At 35.8% G+C, this 22163-nt stretch overlaps 1 protein-coding gene and 1 pseudogene across 2 annotated transcripts in view; one reads left to right on the top strand and one right to left on the bottom strand.

The window, feature by feature from the left end:
* GABRG3 (gamma-aminobutyric acid type A receptor subunit gamma3) overlaps positions 1-22163 on the bottom strand; it is a 1437912-nt gene that overhangs the window by 1177956 nt on the left and 237793 nt on the right. The gene's annotated exons all lie outside the window — the stretch shown is intronic.
* LOC128651462 (TBC1 domain family member 24-like) overlaps positions 1-22163 on the top strand; it is a 53761-nt pseudogene that overhangs the window by 6303 nt on the left and 25295 nt on the right.

The raw sequence follows: 22163 nt of genomic DNA, 5'->3' as shown, positions 1-22163 counted from the left end.
TGTATGTTGATGACACCCAAATCTACCTCTCTGCACCAGACCTACCTCCTTCCTTACTAACCCGTGTCACTAACTGTCTTCTCACATCTCATCTTGGATGTCCTCTCACTACCTTAAGCTAAATCTCTCCAAAACTGAACTCCTTATTTTTTCCCCTTCTCCCAATGTCTCCACTCCCAAAATTTCTATAACTGTTGATAATTCCATCATTACCCTTACCCTGCATGCCCGATGTCTTGGGGTCACACTTGACTCAGATCTTTCCTTCACTCCTCACATTCAGTCCTTGGCTAAAGCCTGCCGCTTCCACCTTAAAAACATTGCTAAAATTAGACATTTCCTTACACAAGATACAACCACGATTTTAATCCACTCTCTCATCCTTTCCCGCCTCGACTACTGCAATTCTGTCCTCTCTGGTCTACCTAGCTGCCGCATAGCTCCTTTACAATCCATTATGAATGCCTCTGCCAGGCTCATTTCCTTACTTGTTGCTCTTCATCTGCTGCACCTCTCTGCCAATCCCTTCACTGACTTCCTCTTGCCTCTAGGATTAAACATAAAATCCTCACTCTGACATATAAAGCTCTCAACTGCACTGCTCCCCCCTACATCTCAGAACTTGTCTCTAGATACTCTTTCTCCCGTCCCCTTCAATCAGCTCAGGATCTCCTCCTCTCCTCCTCTCTTGTTACTTCCTCACATTCCCATTTACAGGACTTCTCCAGACTGGCCCCCATCTTGTGGAATTCCCTGCCTTGCTCCATAAGACTCTCCCCTAGTTTTAACAGCTTCAAGCACTCCCTAAAAACTTTACTATTCAGGGATGCATACAACCAACACTAACCTTTCCTAACACCATTGCTTTCCCCTTGAACCCCTTAGATTGTAAGCCTATGGGCCCAGCTGTTTACAGATCACTTCATAAGAGCCGACTACAACAGTGAAACTCTCGGCAGGGCCCTCTACCCACTTGACCCCTACAAAAGCTATCCTGTACACCGACTATGTTTACAGCGCTGCAGAATCTGTTGGCACTCTACAAATACCTGATAATAATAATAATAATAACTGCTGGTGCAATGATAAATGATGAGAGCGTATGTGGCCATGATCCGCAATAATTTTCGGATCATGGCTGCTCGCACATTAATAAATAGGCCCCAATGACAAAATGAAATGGTCATGAAAATAAAATAAGTGTTTTGCTGTTAGAATTTGACAATTCAATTTCGCCCCTTTAGGAACTCCTTAAAATGTAATTATATAATATCCGAAACATAGATATTGATGGCAGATAAGAGATATAGGTCCAGCAAGTCTACCCCATAATTTCTATTTGGATTGTTCTTCCCTAAATGCATAATTTTACACTTTGCAGTGTTATACTTTAGATCCCAGACATTAGATCCCAGTCATTTGTCCAATCCTCCAATTGTTGCATATCATTTCTCATTTTGTCTAAGCCCCCCCCCCCTCCCCAGGACATCTACAAACAGACATACTTTTCCCTGTAGCCCTTTGCTGATATCTCTGATAAATATGTTAAACAAAACAGGCCACAGAACTGACCCCTGAGGAACACCACTAGTAACAGCCCCCTCCACTGAATGTATTTCATTTACTAAGACACTCTGTTTTCTATCCTTAAGCCAGCATTCTACTCAGTTCCCACTTTTTGAGTCTAGACCAAGGAGATACAGTTTGTGAATTAGTTTTTTATATGGGACAGTGTCAAATGATTTTAGTGCACAAGGGTATAAATTGTAATACCTGCCTGATATTCTGGCTTGCAATCTCTACATCTTGCTAAAGCTATAGCAACAGCAGGAGTATCTTGAGAGCAGGCAGGTATGTGTGGCATTTAGCACAGATGCTGAACACACATAGTTAAAGTGCCACCTTAGAGCCAAAAGGTATCACTCATCTTAAAGGTATAGTAAACCCAATTTTTTTCTTTCTTGATTCAGATAGAGCATGCAATTTTAAGCAACATCCTAATTTACTCCTATTATCAATTTTTCTTTGAACTCTTGGTATCTTTATTTGAAAAGGAATATTAAACTTAGGAGCCAGCCCATTTTTAGTTCAGCACCTGGGCAGCACTTGCTGATTGGTGGGTAAATGTAGCCACCAATCAGTAAGCGCTACCCAGGGTGCTGAAACAAAATTGGGCCGGGGCTCTTAAGCTTATATTCCTGCTTTTTCAAATAAAGACACCAAGAGAATGAAGAAAAATTGATAATACAAGTAAATTAGAAAGTTGCTGAAAATTGCATGCTCTATCTGAATCATGAAATAAGACATTTGGGTTACTATCCCTTTAAAATAGCAAAATAAACTGTTACAGCTCTTTTGTATATCCGTACACATTTAAATGCTTTTTAAAATGTCAGCATTTAAAGGGCCATTATTGTGATAAAATGACATGCTCAAATTCATTAGAGCATGTAATTTTATCACTAGCAGTATCAGTTACTGCTTAAATACCATAATTTAATTGTCTCCATTCCACTAGAATACATATTTACTTTGATGTGTCATTTTTATTGCAATAATGTGTAATTTAATTTTTTTCTTTAAACAAACAAAATATGATGTCAGCTTGTAAAACATATTACTGTTTTCCTTTTACAAGCTCCAGTCCAGGCAACCAATAACTCCATAGGGACCAAGTTCTTGGGAGGTCAACGTGACTTCTCATTAGCTGCACAGACCAAAGCTTATAAAAATACAGTGTGAGAGGACAGTATACCCAAACTAAAGCTCAGTGGTCATTTTTTTTGTTGACTAAAAATAGTTATTTTCTTTCTGCAGTGGGATTTTAAATGATCAGTTTAATATCTCTTAAGTGTCTATTTGTTTTATTAACCCATTGCTGATATCAGCATAATTTTTGTGTATGATAATCAGAGTAAAAAAATGTATTATTTAAAAATATTGCACTGAAACTTTTATTTCCACTTGTCAAAGGGGCACTTGTTTCAGAGATAAAAATACTGTTGATATGAAGTCACGTGAACCTTAAGAACAATACATGATTTGTTATCAATGTTTTAAAAATGCATAAATCAAAATCAATTTGCACTGTATCTCTCCAAGATGTGTTTATGATTGAATTATTTTATAATATATAAGCATGTTTTGACCATGAACTCTTCCTATTAAATATCAATGTTTGATTGTTCCTAATGCATAACTGATTTACATGAATTGCTGCTTAATAATGTTTTAAAAGATGTTCAGATATTCTAACGTTGCTCGGTTGCCAGGGACACAGAGTGACCGAGACATATAAAAATAGACCACAAGAAGCAGAATAGTGATACTTGCAGTGATATGCAGAATGTTTATTACTGCTAATGGAAAACATCATCAGAGACCAATTGCCATAATTTTTGTGGCTTTGATTTCTAGTTTGTCACTGTTTCATTATTTTCCATTTTCATTTGAAATAATTGGCCTAATTAACAAAAATATTATTCTATGCCCCTTAGCAGATGAGTTTACTTTAATATACAATTGTTTTAAAACATCAGTTCATTTAAGGATGGCATGGAAAATTGCACTGTAGAAAAATATGATTTGTATCATAGCTGCTTAATTAAAATAAAATGTATATGTGTATGATAGTTTGCTTGGGAGCAAAAATACTTTGAGGAAACATTCAAAGGAAAAGCTAGCTTGTACAATAACATGTGAATAACCCAACACCCAAACATACAGTATATAATAAGAATATAAAAAAGTTCTTTGCCCCTTGTCAAAACATAACAACTCAAACGAGCACATTACTAAATAAATTATATTAAAATGTAGTCATAAAACTGAAGTTTTTGATTAAACATTGTAATATATAAAGCGCAAAGAAATATATTAAACACTACTCTGCTGTGCTGCATTGTTTTATATTTCAGACTAATCTATTCAATCGTCAAATATATTTAAAAAAAAGAAGCCTTTTCTTAATGTAGAAAAAAAAAACATGCAATGAAATTTAGAACTGTACACAGCACATCACTATGAGTTCAATGATCCAAAGCTCTCTGCTCCGGCGAGATGATCTAAGAAGTCTCGTCGGTAAGGCAAGGTCGCTCAAATTATTTCTGAAACATACATTTTAACTTAAAGGGACAGTCTAGCCAAAATTAAAATTTCATGATTCAGATAGGGCATGCAATTTTAAACAACTTTCCAATAGACTTTTATCATCAATTTTGCTTTGTTCCCTTGGTGGTATTTTTGAAATACCTCAAACTGATTTCTAAACCGTTTAAAACCACCCCTTGGCCTTATCTCAGAGCATTTTGAAAGTTTTTTTACAGTTAGACAGTACTAGTTCATGTGTGTCATATAGATAACATCGTGCTCACTTCCGTGGAGTTATTTAGGAGTCTGCACTGATTGACTGAACTGCATGTCTGTCAAAAGCACTGAGATAAGGGGGCAGTCTGCAGAGGCTTAGATACAAGGTATTCACAGAGGTAAAAAGTGTATTAATATAACAGTGTTGGTTATGCAAAACTGGGCTATGCGTAATAAAGGGATTATCTATCTTTTTAAACAATAAAAATTCTGGTGTATACTGTCCCTTTAAGAACGGTTTATCTCACTATACAGGGTTCTGGATGTGAAGGAGGTTTCGCTACATTATATATAATATAAGGTCTAACTTATACGTGATTTCTCTACATGTCGGCAAGCTCTTGATCGTTTGCGCTAGGTGATGCTACTGTCTGAAAAAAAAACTTCAATTTTAAAATTTGTTAATTTTGGTATTTAAGCTCTGCTACCAGTCCTTACAGACTTTAAAGTAAATATGTTGAACAGTTTTTAATTATAAAAGTATAAAAATAGGCAGTTTTTCAAAATAGTGCTATGGAAATTTAACAACAAAAATACTAGATTTGCTTTAAATTTGACAATGAGATAATGAGGCCTATTTACTAAAGGTCTTGCGGACCTGATCCGACAGTGCAGATCAGGTCCGCAAGACCTCGCTGAATGCTGAGAGCAATACGCTCTCCGTATTCAGCATTGCACCAGCAGCTCACAAGAGCTGCTGGTGCAACGCCGCCCCCTGCAGACTCGCGGCCAATGGGTCGCCAGCACGGGGTGTCAATCAACCCGATCGCACTCGATTGGGTTGAATACTGGTGATTCCTGTCCGCCTGCTCAGAGCAGACAGACAATGTTATGGAGCAGCGGCCTTTGTGACCGCTGCTTCATAACTGCTGTTTCTGGCGAGTCTGAAGACTCGCCAGAAAAACAAGCCCACAAGCTCCTTACGGCGCTTGATAAATGGGCCCCATAACCAGAAGACATCTAATTGCTTTTGGATGAAGAAAGCAAATCTGTTTAGTAGTTTCAGATAGATTTAGCAATAAATTGTGATTTTCCATGTGTGTGGGTTTAGGCTAAACGGACAGTCTACTTGATTTTTTTTATTGTTAAAAAAGAAAAGAAAAAAGAAGACACATTTAGTACCCATTTCCCAGCTTTGCACAGCCACCATAGTTATATTAATTATATTAATATACTTTATAGCCTCTAAACCTCTAAATCTTTGCCTGTTTCTAAGCCTTTGCTGGCTGCCTCTAATCTCAGTGCTTTTAACAGCCAGACAGTGCTAGTTCATGTGTGTCATATAGATAGCATTGTGCTCACTCTTGATGAGTTTTGCATAAACCAGCACTAATTAGCTAAAATTCAAGTTTGTATATAGCACTGGGATAAGGGGGAAGTCTGCAGAGGTTTAGATACAAGGTAACCATTGAGGTAGACTGTCCCTTTAAGAAAGCACTGAAATAATTTGAAAAAATAATGTTAATATGGTCACATATATGCAATATCAGCCTAGGTAAATGAACTATAAAAAGAAGCAATACTCTTTTGTCTGATCTAAAAAAAACAACATGAAAGTTTAAAAAAAAAGAAAAAAGGGACTCAGATTAAAAGTGGAGTGCTACTGATAGTGCAGAATGCACTAGAAATATTGTGGATCATGTTATTAATATAGCACAATCTGGTATTACTAGTGAATGGTTAAACAGAATGATTAGCGCATTTGGCATGTCTTTTTAGCGTGCCCTATGGGCTCCATTTTTTATCAGGCAGGTGGACGAGGTTCACTGTCATGAACCTTGTCCTTCCAGCCTTGTGCAGAGTGGGCAACAAAAGGATGCTGCCCCCAGCTTGCTCACGTCTAATTGCATGGAAGAGGGAGCTGTTAATCATCCCGATAGGATCAGAGTGGGATGATTGGAATCTGCCACACTTAAGGTGGTGGAGAGGTTAAGTATCAGAGGTCTTTAGACCGCTGTTACTTAACCTGCATTTTAGGCTTGCTCACGCAAATCTGTAACACTGGGACTCTGAGGCCACTATCACAGCTCAATACACTATTGATACACTACATGAAAAGGTGTTTGACTGGGAAAAGCTCAAAGGTGTGTGTATGTGCTTTCCAATTAACCTCTATTATTTAATTTGCTTCCTTCTCTTGTTATCCTTTGCTGAAATGTTTATCTAGGTAAGCTCAGGAGCAGCACAGAACATAGGTTCTAGATGTTGATTGGTGGCTGCATATATATGTCGATTGTGATTGGCTCACACATGTATTCAGTTAGAAACCATTAGTGCATTGCTGCTCCTTCAACAAATTATACCAAGAGAATGAAACAAATTAGATAATAGAAGTAAATTAGAAAGTTGTTTAAAATTATATTCTCTATCTAAACCATGAAAGAAAAAAAAATTGGGTTTCATGTCCCTTTAAGTGGGTGAGACCCTGTGAGAGAGGAGGATTCTCAGGCCCAAAGTCTATTCTATAGATTATATACATACAAACACAGTGTGTATGTGTGTGTGTGTGTGTGTGTGTGTGTGTGTGTAAAATAATATTAATTGTGAGGGGGGTGGAAGTCTTTGTGAATGACCACACTTTTTTTTGTAAAACTTGACCCCTGTGTTTAGCACAGCAGCACTATTCATTGAATATATATTGTTCCATTTATCGAGATGTGATAGCAACCTCAGAGTCCCAGTGTTTAAGAGTTGGGTGAGTAAGTCAATAGACGTTCAATACATTCACACTTATAAATGGGCTGGGTTCTCTCTTACCATCCACTAGAATATTGATTTATTTTGCTGCTTCTTTTTTACATCAGCTATATCATAATATAAAAGTAAAGGGGCTGTTTTGTAAACAATTTTATACAAGTCATCAGGTAATGGATCATTAGGAATACATTTGAAGACTAACAAATACAGGGAGTGCAGAATTATTAGGCAAATTAGTATTTTGACCACATCATCCTCTTTATGCATGTTGTCTTACTCCAAGCTGTATAGGCTCGAAAGCCTACTACCAATTAAGCATATTAGGTGATGTGCATCTCTGTAATGAGAAGGGGTGTGGTCTAATGACATCAACACCCTATATCAGGTGTGCATAATTATTAGGCAACTTCCTTTCCTTTGGCAAAATGGGTCAAAAGAAGGACTTGACAGGCTCAGAAAAGTCAAAAATAGTGAGATATCTTGCAGAGGGATGCAGCACTCTTAAAATTGCAAAGCTTCTGAAGCGTGATCATCGAACAATCAAGCGTTTCATTCAAAATAGTCAACAGGGTCGCAAGAAGCGTGTGGAAAAACCAAGGTGCAAAATAACTGCCCATGAACTGAGAAAAGTCAAGCGTGCAGCTGCCAAGATGCCACTTGCCACCAGTTTGGCCATATTTCAGAGCTGCAACATCACTGGAGTGCCCAAAAGCACAAGGTGTGCAATACTCAGAGACATGGCCAAGGTAAGAAAGGCTGAAAGACGACCACCACTGAACAAGACACACAAGCTGAAACGTCAAGACTGGGCCAAGAAATATCTCAAGACTGATTTTTCTAAGGTTTTATGGACTGATGAAATGAGAGTGAGTCTTGATGGGCCAGATGGGTGGGCCCGTGGCTGGATTGGTAAAGGGCAGAGAGCTCCAGTCCGACTCAGACGCCAGCAAGGTGGAGTACTGGTTTGGGCTGGTATCATCAAAGATGAGCTTGTGGGGCCTTTTCGGGTTGAGGATGGAGTCAAGCTCAACTCCCAGTCCTACTGCCAGTTTATGGAAGACACCTTCTTCAAGCAGTGGTACAGGAAGAAGTCTGCATCCTTCAAGAAAAACATGATTTTCATGCAGGACAATGCTCCATCACACGCGTCCAAGTACTCCACAGCGTGGCTGGCAAGAAAGGGTATACAAGAAGAAAATCTAATGACATGGCCTCCTTGTTCACCTGATCTGAACCCCATTGAGAACCTGTGGTCCATCATCAAATGTGAGATTTACAAGGAGGGAAAACAGTACACCTCTCTGAACAGTGTCTGGGAGGCTGTGGTTGCTGCTGCACGCAATGTTGATGGTGAACAGATCAAAACACTGACAGAATCCATGGATGGCAGGCTTTTGAGTGTCCTTGCAAAGAAAGGTGGCTATATTGGTCACTGATTTGTTTTTGTTTTGTTTTTGAATGTCAGAAATGTATATTTGTGAATGTTGAGATGTTATATTGGTTTCACTGGTAAAAATAAATAGTTGAAATGGGTATATATTTGTTTTTTGTTAAGTTGCCTAATAATTATGCACAGTAATAGTCACCTGCACACACAGATATCCCCCTAAAATAGCTATAACTAAAAACAAACTAAAAACTACTTTCAAAACTATTCAGCTTTGATATTAATGAGTTTTTTGGGTTCATTGAGAACATGGTTGTTGTTCAATAATAAAATTAATCCTCAAAAATACAACTTGCCTAATAATTCTGCACTCCCTGTAGACACCTTTTAATTTAATATAGAGTAATGAAAACAAAAAGTTTGAATATTGCAAACCCTGATATACATATTTCAATCATATCAGAGTAAATAAAATATAACACAGCTGGATTAATTTACTGTGTTAGTCATTTCATTTTATTATAAGCTAAATAAAGGTTTTTTTCTACTTGCATAATGTTTTGAGTGCTGCCTAATATTTTTTAAATTGGTGACGCTGACGCATAGTTAATTTTGCATCTTGTACATAATGGAGTTGCAATTAAAAATAAAGAAAAAGAAAAATCAGTGCAATGAAAAGCCTTCATTGTTTCTGCACATCTTTCATTCTCAAACAGATATTTGCTAACAATTTTTTTTGCACTCATGCTCATTGTAAATGTAATCACTGGGGTGGTTAGCAAAATGAAACCTCAAACACATTGCAATTAGTTTTTTCAAATTCAAAGTATGATAAATGTGACAAGCTTTGAAAACAGGCAGAACATTAAATAAAAAATAAACAGATTTATTTCATTCTTATATAGTTTAACAAAGTGACCACTTTAACTTGTGCTAAAGAATTAAAGGTACATGAAAAACTTTGAAATTGTAATATAAAGTTATCCATAACAAAATAATAAAATGTATTAATATTTTTATTATGTTCCTGTAATTTAACTCTGTAAACTCACCGGGCTGCATTTAACAAGCAGTGATTGCACGTGACTGGCTGCACGCAAGCAGGGGGCAGCATTGCACAATAAGCGGATTGTGCAATGTTAACTGCGAGCAGTGTACTGTTGCCCACTCACCACAAGGCTGGACCGACAAAGTTTAATATTGCAAACCTCGTCCACCCTGCCTTTGATAAATGGAGCCCAATGAATTGCTTCTTAACCCTCCTGTCACCTCAGAGGTGGATGGACTCACCCTTAACTTATTTGTTTGCTGTGATTGACAGGCCATTCTCTCACATAAGAGCAGATATCAGTCCGCTACAAGAATTTCCTTGTGCAATAAATGTAGGTAGTGGAATAATTGTATCTGCTCTGCTGCCTGCTCCTTGCAAAGAAGGGCGAACAAGATTCCCAGCTAAAGAACAGTGATAAATGGAGCTTAATGTGCTGAGGGGAATTTGTTTAGAAAAATGAACTCATGAAATAGAACAAGGCCATTTGGGGGCATGTTTTGAACAGCCAATAGGATTTCAGAAGCCCTCATCCTATTGGCTGATTTGAATTTAAAGAATCAAATCAGCCAATAGGAATGCAAGGGACGCCATTTTGAAACCAGGTATATGATGACAGCTTAGGCCAAAACGAGTCATACCGTTTGTCCTGTACTTGCAAGTATATTTTTATTGTTTTTTACCTGCTGCTAATTTAATAAATGCTTATTAGTGCTTTCCTGGGCTCCACTTTTTTCCGTTTTTTAATTACAACACGCCATTTTGAAACGGCTACCTTGCCTTCAACTTCAGTGTACAGCAGTGACCGTATGAAGAGGATGCACTGCGCAGGATTGTTTAAAATTTGGTTTAAAAAATGAACTCATGAAATAGAACAAGGCCATTGTGTGCGTATTGTCCCTTTCATTTTCTGCTTAGCCCATTATGACTTTCTAATTGATTCCACTGTAGGAATAGAATCTCCAGGATAATACTGATTATTGCAGGTATAGTATCACTAATAATTAGTAAAATGGCAATATTCTTTTTCCTAATGTTAATATGCTAATATGTTGTCCAATTTATTAACATATACTAAAAACCTAAAAAAAAAAATGGCATGTAAATGCCTGTAGAATAATAAAGCCAAAAGTATTTTCCAGTTATAATCACCTAGATTACAAGTTTTGCGCTAAACACAGTGCTAAACGAACGTAACAAAAGTAGCATTATTTCATCCCCCATAGCGCTGCCATTACCAGGTATTTTGGGGGGTTGGTTGGGTGGTGGATTTTACTGTTAGGGGAGACTTTGTATTATTTTTACAGGTAAAAGAGCTGATTGTTTTAGGGCAATGTCCTACAAAAGGCATTTTAAGGGCTATTTGTAATTTATTGTAGGCTAGGGGGTATTTTTATTTTGGGGGACTTTTTTATAGGGTTATTAGACTACGTGCAATTATTTTTATTTTTGATAATTTCATTTATTTTTTGTAATTTTAGTGTTTTTTATTTTTCGTGATTTAAGTGTTTATTATTTTTGGTAAACTTAGATCATTTAATTTTTTTGTAGAATTTGGTTTTTTTTTAGTTGTAATTTAGATTTTTTCATAATGTTAGTTTTCTTAAAAAATTGTAATTTAGATATTTTAATTTTAATTAGATTAGTTATGTTAGGTTAATTTATAGTTTAATGTTAGGTTTATTTTTATTTAACAGGTAAGTTTTTATTTATTTAAATAGAGTTATATTGTAATTTTAATTTAAAGTTAGGGGGGGTGTTAGGTTTAGTGGTTGATAGTTTAATCTAGCGTTTTGCGATGTGGGAGGTCAGAGGTTTAGGAGTTAATAACTTTATTTAGTGGTGGCGAAATAGGGGTTAATAACTTTATTATAGTGGCGGTGATGTCAGGGGGAAAGGGGTTAATAGGTTTATTTAATAGCCACAATGTGGGTGTGCGGCAGATTAGGGGTTAATAAATTTTAAATAGTGTTTGCGATGCAGGAGGGTGGCGGTTTAAAGGTTAATAGGTAGTTATGGGTGTTAATGTACTTTGTAACACTTCAGTAATGAGTTTTGTAAAACATTTTTGTTACACAAAATCCATAACTACTGCTCTCAGATGGCAGAATGGATTGTGTCGGTATAGGCTGTAACGCAAGCTCTTTAGCCTCACCACACAACCTGTAATACCGATGTTATGAAAATTCCACACAAAGACGTCATGTTTTGAGTGCGGGATTGACGTTGCATTAGAGGCTAAAATGCTTGCGGTATAGCTATACTGACAAGACTCCCAATAGTTCCTTACTACTTTTCTGCTAAAATTGCCAATTTTTCAGCGTTAAAAGCCGCAACGCAAAGCTCGTAATCTAGGTTATTGATAGGTAATATACAGTGAATATCGGAATCTAGTAGAAAGTAACATAATATCTATGGTTTGATCACAAAACTTATCAAATGGTTTTTCAACAGAAAAACACCATTAAAGTCTATGGGATTTTTGTAGATAAATAATTTAAACCCAAAAGTCAGTATAGGCCACATTTAATAGTTTTGCTTGTGTCCTGAATAGATCATTTACAACTGATTAACTCCTGTAGGAATGTCAGACACCTTAGAGTCTTTGATATTTTATCTAAAACTGCATACTTTCCTTTGCTAAAAATACAAGCATTTTATAAAAAAATTTCAGGGCACAATTTATCATGAGTTGAATACTCTGGTCAGTTTCAGGCTCACTAATTTGAGCCTACAACCAGTATTTTTAAAGCAGCAGTTTAAAACACTGCTTCATAAACCCTCTTACTAACTTGGAGTTGGCGGGTGAAAATCCCCTTGATTTAAAGGGCCACTAAACCCAAAATCTTTCTTTCATGATTCAGATAGAGAATAGAAATTTAAACATTACAATTTACTTCTATTATTATTATTATTATTATTATTCTTTATTTATAAAGCGCCAACAGATTCCGCAGCGCTTTTCATAGGTAACAAAGATAAAAGGACAGTACAATATGAGACACCAAACAAAATTTAACAAACAAATACAGGAGGAATTGGGAGCCCTGTTCCCGTGGGAACTTACAATCTAAATGGGTAGGAGGGTGAGAAACAGGAAGTGGGGACTGCAAAGATGGGAATGATGTTAGTGTAAAGTTAGATGAGGGCAACTATTAGGCAAGTGGAATTCATTAGTTACTGATTTGATTATAGGCTTCCCTGAACAAGAAGGTCTTTAGGGAGCGTTTAAAGGAGGAGTGGTTGGGGGAAAGTCTGACAGCACGAGGAAGTGCATTCCAGAGGGTTGGTGCCGCATGAGAGAAGTCCTGTAGTCTAGCATGAGAGGAGGTGATGGTAGAAGAGGCAAGGAGTAGATCATTGTTGGATCTTAGGGGACGGGCTGGAGTATATTTGTTGATGAGTGAGGACAGGTATGGGGGGGCTGCATTGGTAAGGGCTTTGTAGGTCAAAGTGAGAATTTTGAATTTAATTCTGCTGTGAATGGGGAGCCAGTGAAGGGACTCACAGAGGGGTGCGGCAGATACAGAGCGTCAGGAGAGGTGGATTAGCCTAGCAGAGGCATTTAGGATGGATTGAAGGGGGGAGAGGCAGGAGAGAGGAAGGCCAGTTAGTAGGTTGTTACAGTAGTCAAGCCGGGAATTTACTAGGGAATGGATTAGCTGTTTAGTAGTTTCAGCACTCAGAAAAGGATGAATTTTGGAGATATTGTGTAGGTGGTTGCGACAGGATTAAGAGAGCGATTGGATGTGGGGTATGAAGGACAGATTGGAGTCAAGTGTAACTCCAAGGCAGCAGACTTGGGGTGATGGGGAGATAGTGGTGTCACCGACAGTGATAGTAAAGTTAGAAACTGGAGTAGAATTAGTTGGGGGGATTAGAAGAAGCTCAGTCTTGGACATATTGATTTTTAGGTGGTGAGAGGCCATCCAGGAAGAAATGCCAGATAAGCAGCTGCTGATGTGGGAAAGGACAGAAGGAGAGAGTGCAGGGGTGGATAGGTAGATCTGAGTATCGTCAGCATAGAGGTGATAGTTGAAGCCATAGCTACTAATAAGTTTACCCAGTGAGGAAGTATAAATAGAGAAGAGTAGAGGGCCTAGAACAGAGCCTTATTTATTTTGCTTCATTTTTTAGATATCCTTAGTTGAAGAAAAAGCAATGTACATGGTGAGCCAATCACACGAGGCTTCTATGTGCAGCAACCAATCAGCAGCTACTGAGCATATCTAGATATGCTTGTCAGCAAAGAATATCAAGAGAATAAAACAAATTAGATAATAGAAGTAAATTAGAAAGATGTTTAAAATTGCATTCTCTTTCTAAATCATGAAAGAAAAAATGTGTGTTTCATGTCCCTTTAATTTGACTGGGGTGATTGACAAACCCTACCCTCATGTAATTGGTTGCACGAAGGTATGGATCGGCATTGCAAGAGTGATTGCTGTAAGTATGCAGTCTATTTCTGTGTTTTGTATGTGTTTAGGGAAACTACAACGGGCCTGTGTCACACTTGTTTGTATCTCAGTTTGGTTGAAGGCATGCATTGTGTGGCTGTAGGTTATGGACCCAGAAAGGAAGAGACTTTGACATGGTCCTGGGTAGGGATGGGCGAATGTTTCTAAACATTCGAAATTTAAAATGAATTTTAATACATTAGTTTGTTCGAATTGAATTTTGAATGTTTATATAAAATTCTAACATTTTATTTTCAAATTTTTCAATAAAATTCGAAAATATTTGTTCGAAATAATAGAATATTTAGCTATGTATTTATTCAATTTCGAAATGTAATAATCGAATTTGAATGTGACATTCGAATTTGAATGTAACATTCAAATTTGAAATAGTATTTCTAGTCTACAACTGTGTTGAATAAATGTAATATTCAAATTTGAATGCTACATTTGAATTCACATGTCACATTCAAATTCAAAATGGTATTTCTAGTCTAATACTGTGTTTTTTAAATGTAATATTCAAATTCAAATGTAACAATCAAATTTTAAATAGTAAAAATGTTTCTAGTCTGCAACTGTGTTTAATAAATATAATATTCAAATTAGAATGCTACATTCGAATTTGAATGTAACATTCAAATTCAAAATAGTACTTCTAGTCTACAACTGTGTTTAATAAATGTAATATTCGAATGATACATTCGAATTAGAATGTGACATTCAAATTCAAAATAGTATTTCTAGTCTACAACTGTGTTTTCTAAATGTAATATTAGAATTTGAATGTGACATTCAAATTCGAATGTGACATTTGAATTTGAATGTGATATTCGAATTCGAATGTGACATTCAAATTTGAATGTGACATTTGAATTTGAATGTGATATTCAAATTCGAATGTGACATTCGAATTCGAATGTGACATTTAAATTTGAATGTGACATTCGAAAACTGTAAATAACATTCGATAATAGAATTTTTAAGAACATTTTTATCAACATTCTATTATGTAAATCAAATTTCTCCAATAACATTCGTTCTAACATTCAAATTTCAATATAAAAACGTTCGCCCATCCCTAGTCCTGGCCTATTAGCGTTTGTCCAAATTCTGTAACTTACTCTTCCATTTTGCTTTTAATCTAGCTGTGTGCTTGCAAGAAAATGCAACACTTTCTGAGTGTAGTGTTAACAATTATGTTTTGTAATTTTACCTTTGGGCTTTGCGCCTAGGCTTGTCTGGAGTTAACTGCCTGAGGCCCTGAAAACTGTGCAGGGTCATATGGCGTGTACGCAGTCTGGTTTGGGAGTGCAGTCTATTTCTGTCTTTTGTGTGTGTTTAGGGAAATTTCAAATGGCATGTGTCACTGTTGTTTGTATCTCAGTGTGTTTGGTTGAATGCATGTATTGTGTTTCTGTAGGATAGGGGCCCAGGGAGGAAGAGACCTTGACGTGATTCTAGGCCCATCACTGTTTTGTCAGATGCTGTAACTAACTCTACCATTTTGCTTTTAATTTATCTGTGCTCTTGCAAGAGAGTGCAAGACTGTCTATGTGTTGTGTCAATAATTTTGTTTTGTCATTTTCTTTATGGGCTTTGCAACCTCGCTTGTCTGGGGTTATCTGTCTGAAAGCTGTGCAGCTGCCTTTGAGTGCTGGTGAGCACCCAGGGCTGTGAGTTTTGCAGGGTCATAGGATGGGTACCCAGTCTGGTTTGAGAGTGCAGTCCCTTTCCATGTTTTATATGTATCTAGGAAAATTACAAAGTGCCTGTGTTACCCTTGTTTGTATCAGTGTGTTTGGTTGAAGGCATGCATTGTGTGGCTGTAAGTTAGGGACCTTGGCAGGAAGAAACCTTGATGTGGTCCTGGTCCTATCACCATTTGGCCATATATACATAATTCTTTTTTGAATAAGAATATATTTTCTAGCAAAATAGAGCAGCTAATTTTTCCATAATTTTTCCCATGCATTTTTTACTTCTTAAAAACACATTTTGAATGGCATATCTTAGACTTCCACAAAAAACTTTTTTTAAATAAACTCCTTAATTTCATAATTTCATTAAAACAAGGTTAAAATAGTGAAATTAAAGTTTTAAATGTGTAATCTGTTTACAAATAAAATCATTAGACTGACCTTGAGCAGCAAGATTACAAGTACCGTGGTAAATCTAACTTTTTCTATAGCGAAAACATCTCTAGCGTTAGGGTTTTTGCACCTCTCGGGTTCTACTGGTATTACAAGTTGAGAAGTTCATTAATTTGCGCTAGCAGTAGCATGAAAAGTGCAAAAATCGATAGTGGAGTTTTCCCGTGCAGGTGCATGTTTTCCCCCATAGAAATGAATGTAGAAAAAAAAGTGGGAAAAAACGTACACCTTACTCGCGAAAATAAAATAAAAAATTGAAAAAACCCTACCATAAGCCCCTAGCCTAATAACCCCTAATCCGCATCCCCCCACATCGCAATAAATTAAAAAATACTATTAACTCCTAAACCGCCATCGCCCCACATTGCAAAGTATCTAAATAGTCTATTAACCACTAAACTGCCATCCCCACATCACAATTCTAAATAATCTATTAACCCCTAAACCGTCACCGCCTACATTACAAACTACCTAAATAAACTATTAACCCCTAAACCACCAGAACGTAAAGTAATAAACTAACATCTAAAGCCTTAACCTAACACCCCTAACGTAACACAAATTAAAATACCCATTCAATTAACTAAAAATATCCTAACTACCTTAAAATAAAAAAATAAAATGATGTGTAAAATTAAGTTAATAGCTAATTTTACCTAAAAAAAAATACCATTACAAAATATGAAAAAAAACTTACCCTTATAAAATTAAACCCACCCCAAAATAAAAATAAATTACCAATAGCTCTTTTGTTTAAAAAACAAAAACAATAACCCCCTAAAATTACAACCCCCTCCCCCCAAAATAAAAAACTAGCTTAAACAATCCTAAACTACCCTATTCCCCCTAAAAGGGCATTTGGATGGGCATTGCATTGATACTCACAGATGATTATGGGTTCTCCAGCTTCATCCCGGTGGTGCACTATCTTCATCCACCTTCATCGCGGGTTCCATCTTCATCCTAGCGCTGGTGGTCCATCTTTTATCTTCATCCTGGTGGCAGCGGCAAGGTCAGCAGCGATGGCATCAGTGACATTGGTGGTTCTCTTCAGACATTCAACAGGGAGGTCCTCTTCATCTGGTCTCCAGCCGCACACTGAATAGTGAATGTAATGTACCCCTTTATATATGGTGATACCCTTGCATTTCTATTGGCTGATTTCAATCTTCAAATTCAAATCAGCCAATAGGATGAAAGCTTTTTTGCGCAATCGTGATTTCTCCCGATTTGTAACATCAGCAGAAGAAAAATGGATTGAGAAATAGCCCTAGTGCAAAACCATTTGCGCCGCACTTGTAATATAGCACTTAAGTGTTTGTCAATGGTAAAAAAAATAATATTAAAAGATTGAAATAAAGTTAGGAGAGAAGATTTATGTCATGAGGCTACTGCTTTTGGTGTGTAATTTTTCAGAACCTTTGTTTCCTGTTGTGTAATATTTTATTACGATTGATGCAGCTTCTACTTTCAATCCATTTTTGACATTTAAGTTGTGTCTTATGCATCAAAAACATGTGAAATTGGCACAACCGGAAACAAAGGAGCTAATAAAAAGACACCCTGAAAGCAGAAGCTGTAAGACAGTAAATACTGACAAAAGCATAAAAAATGATTCAGCGGTAAAAGAAGGCATGGAAAAATGGGGCACTCAAACCAGTTATCACATTCAAATTTCCATATCATAAATTCAGTTTGCAAAGAAATCATTTCAAACTGCAATGAAACATAAAATACTGTCATAAATGTTGCATAAAATATAGGCTAACTACATCCGAGTGTGGGAAAGCTAAAGGCTTTGAATAAAACCTGACCATCCTAAAACATGCATAGGTTAGAATACCATTGTAAAAAGGTTAAAAAAACAATCTTGTAGTGCACATTCTAGACCGGAATCTGGGTCACAGTTAAATAATATTTAAAAACACTGAAAAGTGAACAAAGGTAAAAAAGGTTGTTAAAGGGATAGAAAGGTAAAAAATGAAATGTAAATATTTGCATTTTAATTTGAAATAGGAGCATTTTAGCAAAAATAATTCTAATAAAAGTTATGTGTTTTTCTGCATCATCCGCCCATATCCTGTGAGGGCCCATGCACCAGTATAATTACAACAAGAAGTGCTGATATGCAAAAGCTCTTCACTGTTAGAAACACAAATTTTAATTTGAAAGATATTTATCTCACTGTGTAATGTTCTTGATGAGGAGTGATACCTACATTACAATATAAGGTCTAAAAAAGATTTTGCTCATGCTGGCGAGCTTTTGAATATCAGGCCCAGAGTCTGGAGTGATTTGTATGAAACAAATGATGTATTCAGAAGCAATACACATCCCAGCCACCTCTCTGAGCATGCAGTGTCTGAATGCTGGTGCACAGGCACTAACAGGATATGTGCATATGCCTCTGAAAAACATTAATAATACTAGAAGCATTTTTGCTAATGGAAGTTTCTTGCAAATTTCCTATTGAAATGAACCTATGCAATTTCACTTTTAACCTTTCCATCCCTTTAAGATTTTGATTGCTGTAATATAATAAACCAATTTGTCACTTAAACATTGCAGCAAAAATTGCAGCATTTAAAATGTATTTTTAATGTTACAGTTCCTCAAATGTAGCTGATTATTGTGAACACATTATTAGTCAAGGGGTTAAACTTACCTTGACCTGTGACATTTCAAATGGAGACACCTTAATTACAACATTAAAAATGCTGCTGTGTTTAAAGTGGTGTTTTGATTTGTGACATTTCAATTATGATGTCTCAGTAGAATATCTCATAAAATATAACTTTTATTATTTAAGCATGTAAAAAAAACTGACTAGTATAGAATTCAAGCAAAACAGCTTACATTGAACAAATCTCAGAATTATTGATGTTGGGGAGTGATCAGTCTTCTAGTCCATAATATTACCAGCAGGTCCTGATTATTAACCAGTGGGCCAACACAGTTCCCAGCTATGGACAAAATACAAAGAGAAGGCACTACAATGGCACAATATCCCGCAAGTACCAATGAAAACAGAAGCAATGCTCCATAATAGGAAGAATACTCACAAGTGAAGCTCACTCAGATAGTGCATCAAAATATACAGTATCTGCGGTCATTTGCAGCCTTACAGTTAACTCAAATATCCAGTCAACATAGGAACAATTCCTTTAAGCTAAAACCTCTAAACTGAAGCACTTTCATGCAGGGAGAAGTCCACAAAAGAAAACAAAATAGTTGGTAAATTAGATGCTACTGGTATTGGAGTATTTATAAAAATAATAATTACAATCTAGTAAAACACTGACTACTACATGTTTCTCAGCTAAACAACAGTACAAACTCTATAACAATCAACCAACTATAGAAAATGTAGGGAACAGCATTTACCACCCACCACAGTTTTTGCACTAGAATCAGCCAGTTGTGCAGAAGGGCATGTCAATCAACCCAGGCAGGTTAGTCTGGGATGTTTAAAAGGACATTGAACAGATTGAGATTGTTATATTAATGGTTAGATTACAAGTGGAGCGCTAATTAATGTTTTCGCTAGACTGCTAACTGCGCTAGCGGTAAACTTTTTGCGCACCTCAGGTTGCGCTGTTATTACAAGTTGAAAGTAAATATGTATCACTCCAGGGCTAATCTGACACGTGCAAAAAGCTAAACTTACATACAATGCGTGTGATAACCTATTCCCCCATAGAAGTCATTGGAGCAAAAAAAGTGGGAAAAAACTTAACACCCAACTGGCGCGCTATCCCTAGGTTGCATACATTTTTTTAGCAGTAAATGTGATTGTGTCCGTGCGATTGCATTCACTTTCAACTTATAATACGAGCGCATATTACCACTCAACGATACCCATAGAAAATGTGTGGTGTGTAAATTACCACGATTTCGAACAAATTAATTTGCAGTAATTTCAACATTTGTAATATGGATTTGAGCATAAAGAACACCGCAATCTTGTAACTAAAACGTTACACTTATTTTGTCAATATTTAAACAGCTAATAAAGCTTTAAAAAAACATATCTACATGCTATTCTCAAACTAATGTTTTATTTGAATGCATCATTCCATCTAACATTTTTAGTGTTTACTGTCCCTTTAAGTCTACTTCAGAGGAGGTGGAGAGGTTCTAAAGTAGTGTTTGTATAACTGCTACTACTTTATTTTAGCTGTGAGATTGCATGTGGGAACTTGCACTGTAAGGACTCCAAAGCGGTACCCATAACTTGATAAATACTAAATATAGCCCAATCTCTTTATATATTTAGTATTTTAACCTGAGTGATATGAATAGTGTGCTCATCTGTACACTTGTCTAAAACTAAATACTGTAAGTCTCAGGTTGTGAAAAAAAGCTAAAGTTTTTCTCATAAGATATATATATAGTTAACACATGCCCTTGCCAGCAATCATCTCTTTTACATTAACATAATCATATCTACATAAAAACTAAACTTAAAAAAGTTACTTAAACTGTATAACAGTTATCTGAGACTTGTGCATTTCCTGATGTCAAACATTTTCAAATCTTTTTGAATTCAAACATATTTTAACGTTTCACTGCTACAATATAATAGAAAATGGTGCTTTTAATGTTCCTATAAATTGTTGTATTCTTATATCTAATTCTCTCAAAGCTCCATTTGATATATTAAACTAGGCAAATGTAATTTTGCTAAAATGTCCATCCATACCTTTTAAGTTATTGGTATAAATGCCATTCTATAAGCTTCTCTGCATCGTTATTTCTGCAGATGTCAAATTTATTTATATATTAAATATACATAAATATATATATATATATATATATATATATATATATTTATATATATATATGTGTGTGTGTGTGTGTGTGTTTTTTGTAAAAAATAATAATTGAAAATGATTAAGATAATAAACAGACCAAATTATTATTTATTGCCCTTCAACAATTCAGGGTGGATTGTGAGAAACTCACTTGCCAAAGACTTCTGAATGAAAATGCAGGATGGTAAACAACTGAATTGAAAGTAATTAGTCACAACAGTTCAGTCACTTACTTGTAACAACTTGGCAATCACTCAAGAATAATTGCAGTATTCAGACAAAAATGCTGCTTTATTATATCTGACTATTTGCATAACTAAGCCATTAGTGGGGAAAGTGCTCAGAAAGTATTGAAATGAAAAACAAAAAAAGCTTATTTTAAGCTCCAATGGGGTTAATTATTATAAATACCATAAGTCAAGTGAACACTGCAAATCAACACCCTCAAAAAAAATCAAAAAATCAAAATGTATTATTTGAATACAAAACACATTAGGCAGTAGACATGAAAATATAGACTTGGCTGACGCGTTTTATGTCAGAATGCAGCATTTTCTTCTAAGAGCACTGTGTCTTGGATAAGATAATCTCCCAATTGCTGCCAAGAATCTGAATGCCTAAGGCATGTCTGATTTTTCTCTCCATTATTTCATACCCTTTAATATGTAAATATTATATTTGTATATTTCTGGGGAGTGTGTTAGCTATGATAAATCATAGATATTGGGAAGTATATATGTTTTTGTATTGAAGCTGAACACTTTTATTACTTGAAATCTTGTCTGTCATTAACAATAAATCTTATATTTTTAATAAAGCTTTGTGTTGTAGTGTTTAATAAATGTTTATCCAATATGATTTCAAATACTGCATCAATTTATAATTTAATTACAGACAAAAAATCAATTAATATAAACTATAATTGTTTTTTTACTGAAAAGAGCTATACATATTAATTTAATGTCATTTTCCACAGCTACTTGCCTGTAAAACTAATTTCTTTCATCATGTAAGATTGAAAGGTCAATCTAGATATTAATTACATTTTTATTCTACACTGCCCCTCTACATATTCTTCCTTCTCATTTCATATATTTCCTGATATTAAAATGTTTGTTTTTTTTGGTTTATTTATTTAAACTAGAATCAGATTTTATGGTTTCAACTTTTCAGGATCATTTATGGTTCTAAGATTAACTCACTCTCCTTTTTTTGTGATACCTCTGTTATCAGGAGATCTCA

The sequence above is a fragment of the Bombina bombina genome, chromosome 3, assembly GCF_027579735.1.
Source record: "Bombina bombina isolate aBomBom1 chromosome 3, aBomBom1.pri, whole genome shotgun sequence".
NCBI lineage: Eukaryota > Metazoa > Chordata > Amphibia > Anura > Bombinatoridae > Bombina > Bombina bombina.
The sequence above is the reverse complement of the archived record's forward strand: the minus strand, read 5'-3'. Positions and strand labels throughout refer to the sequence as shown.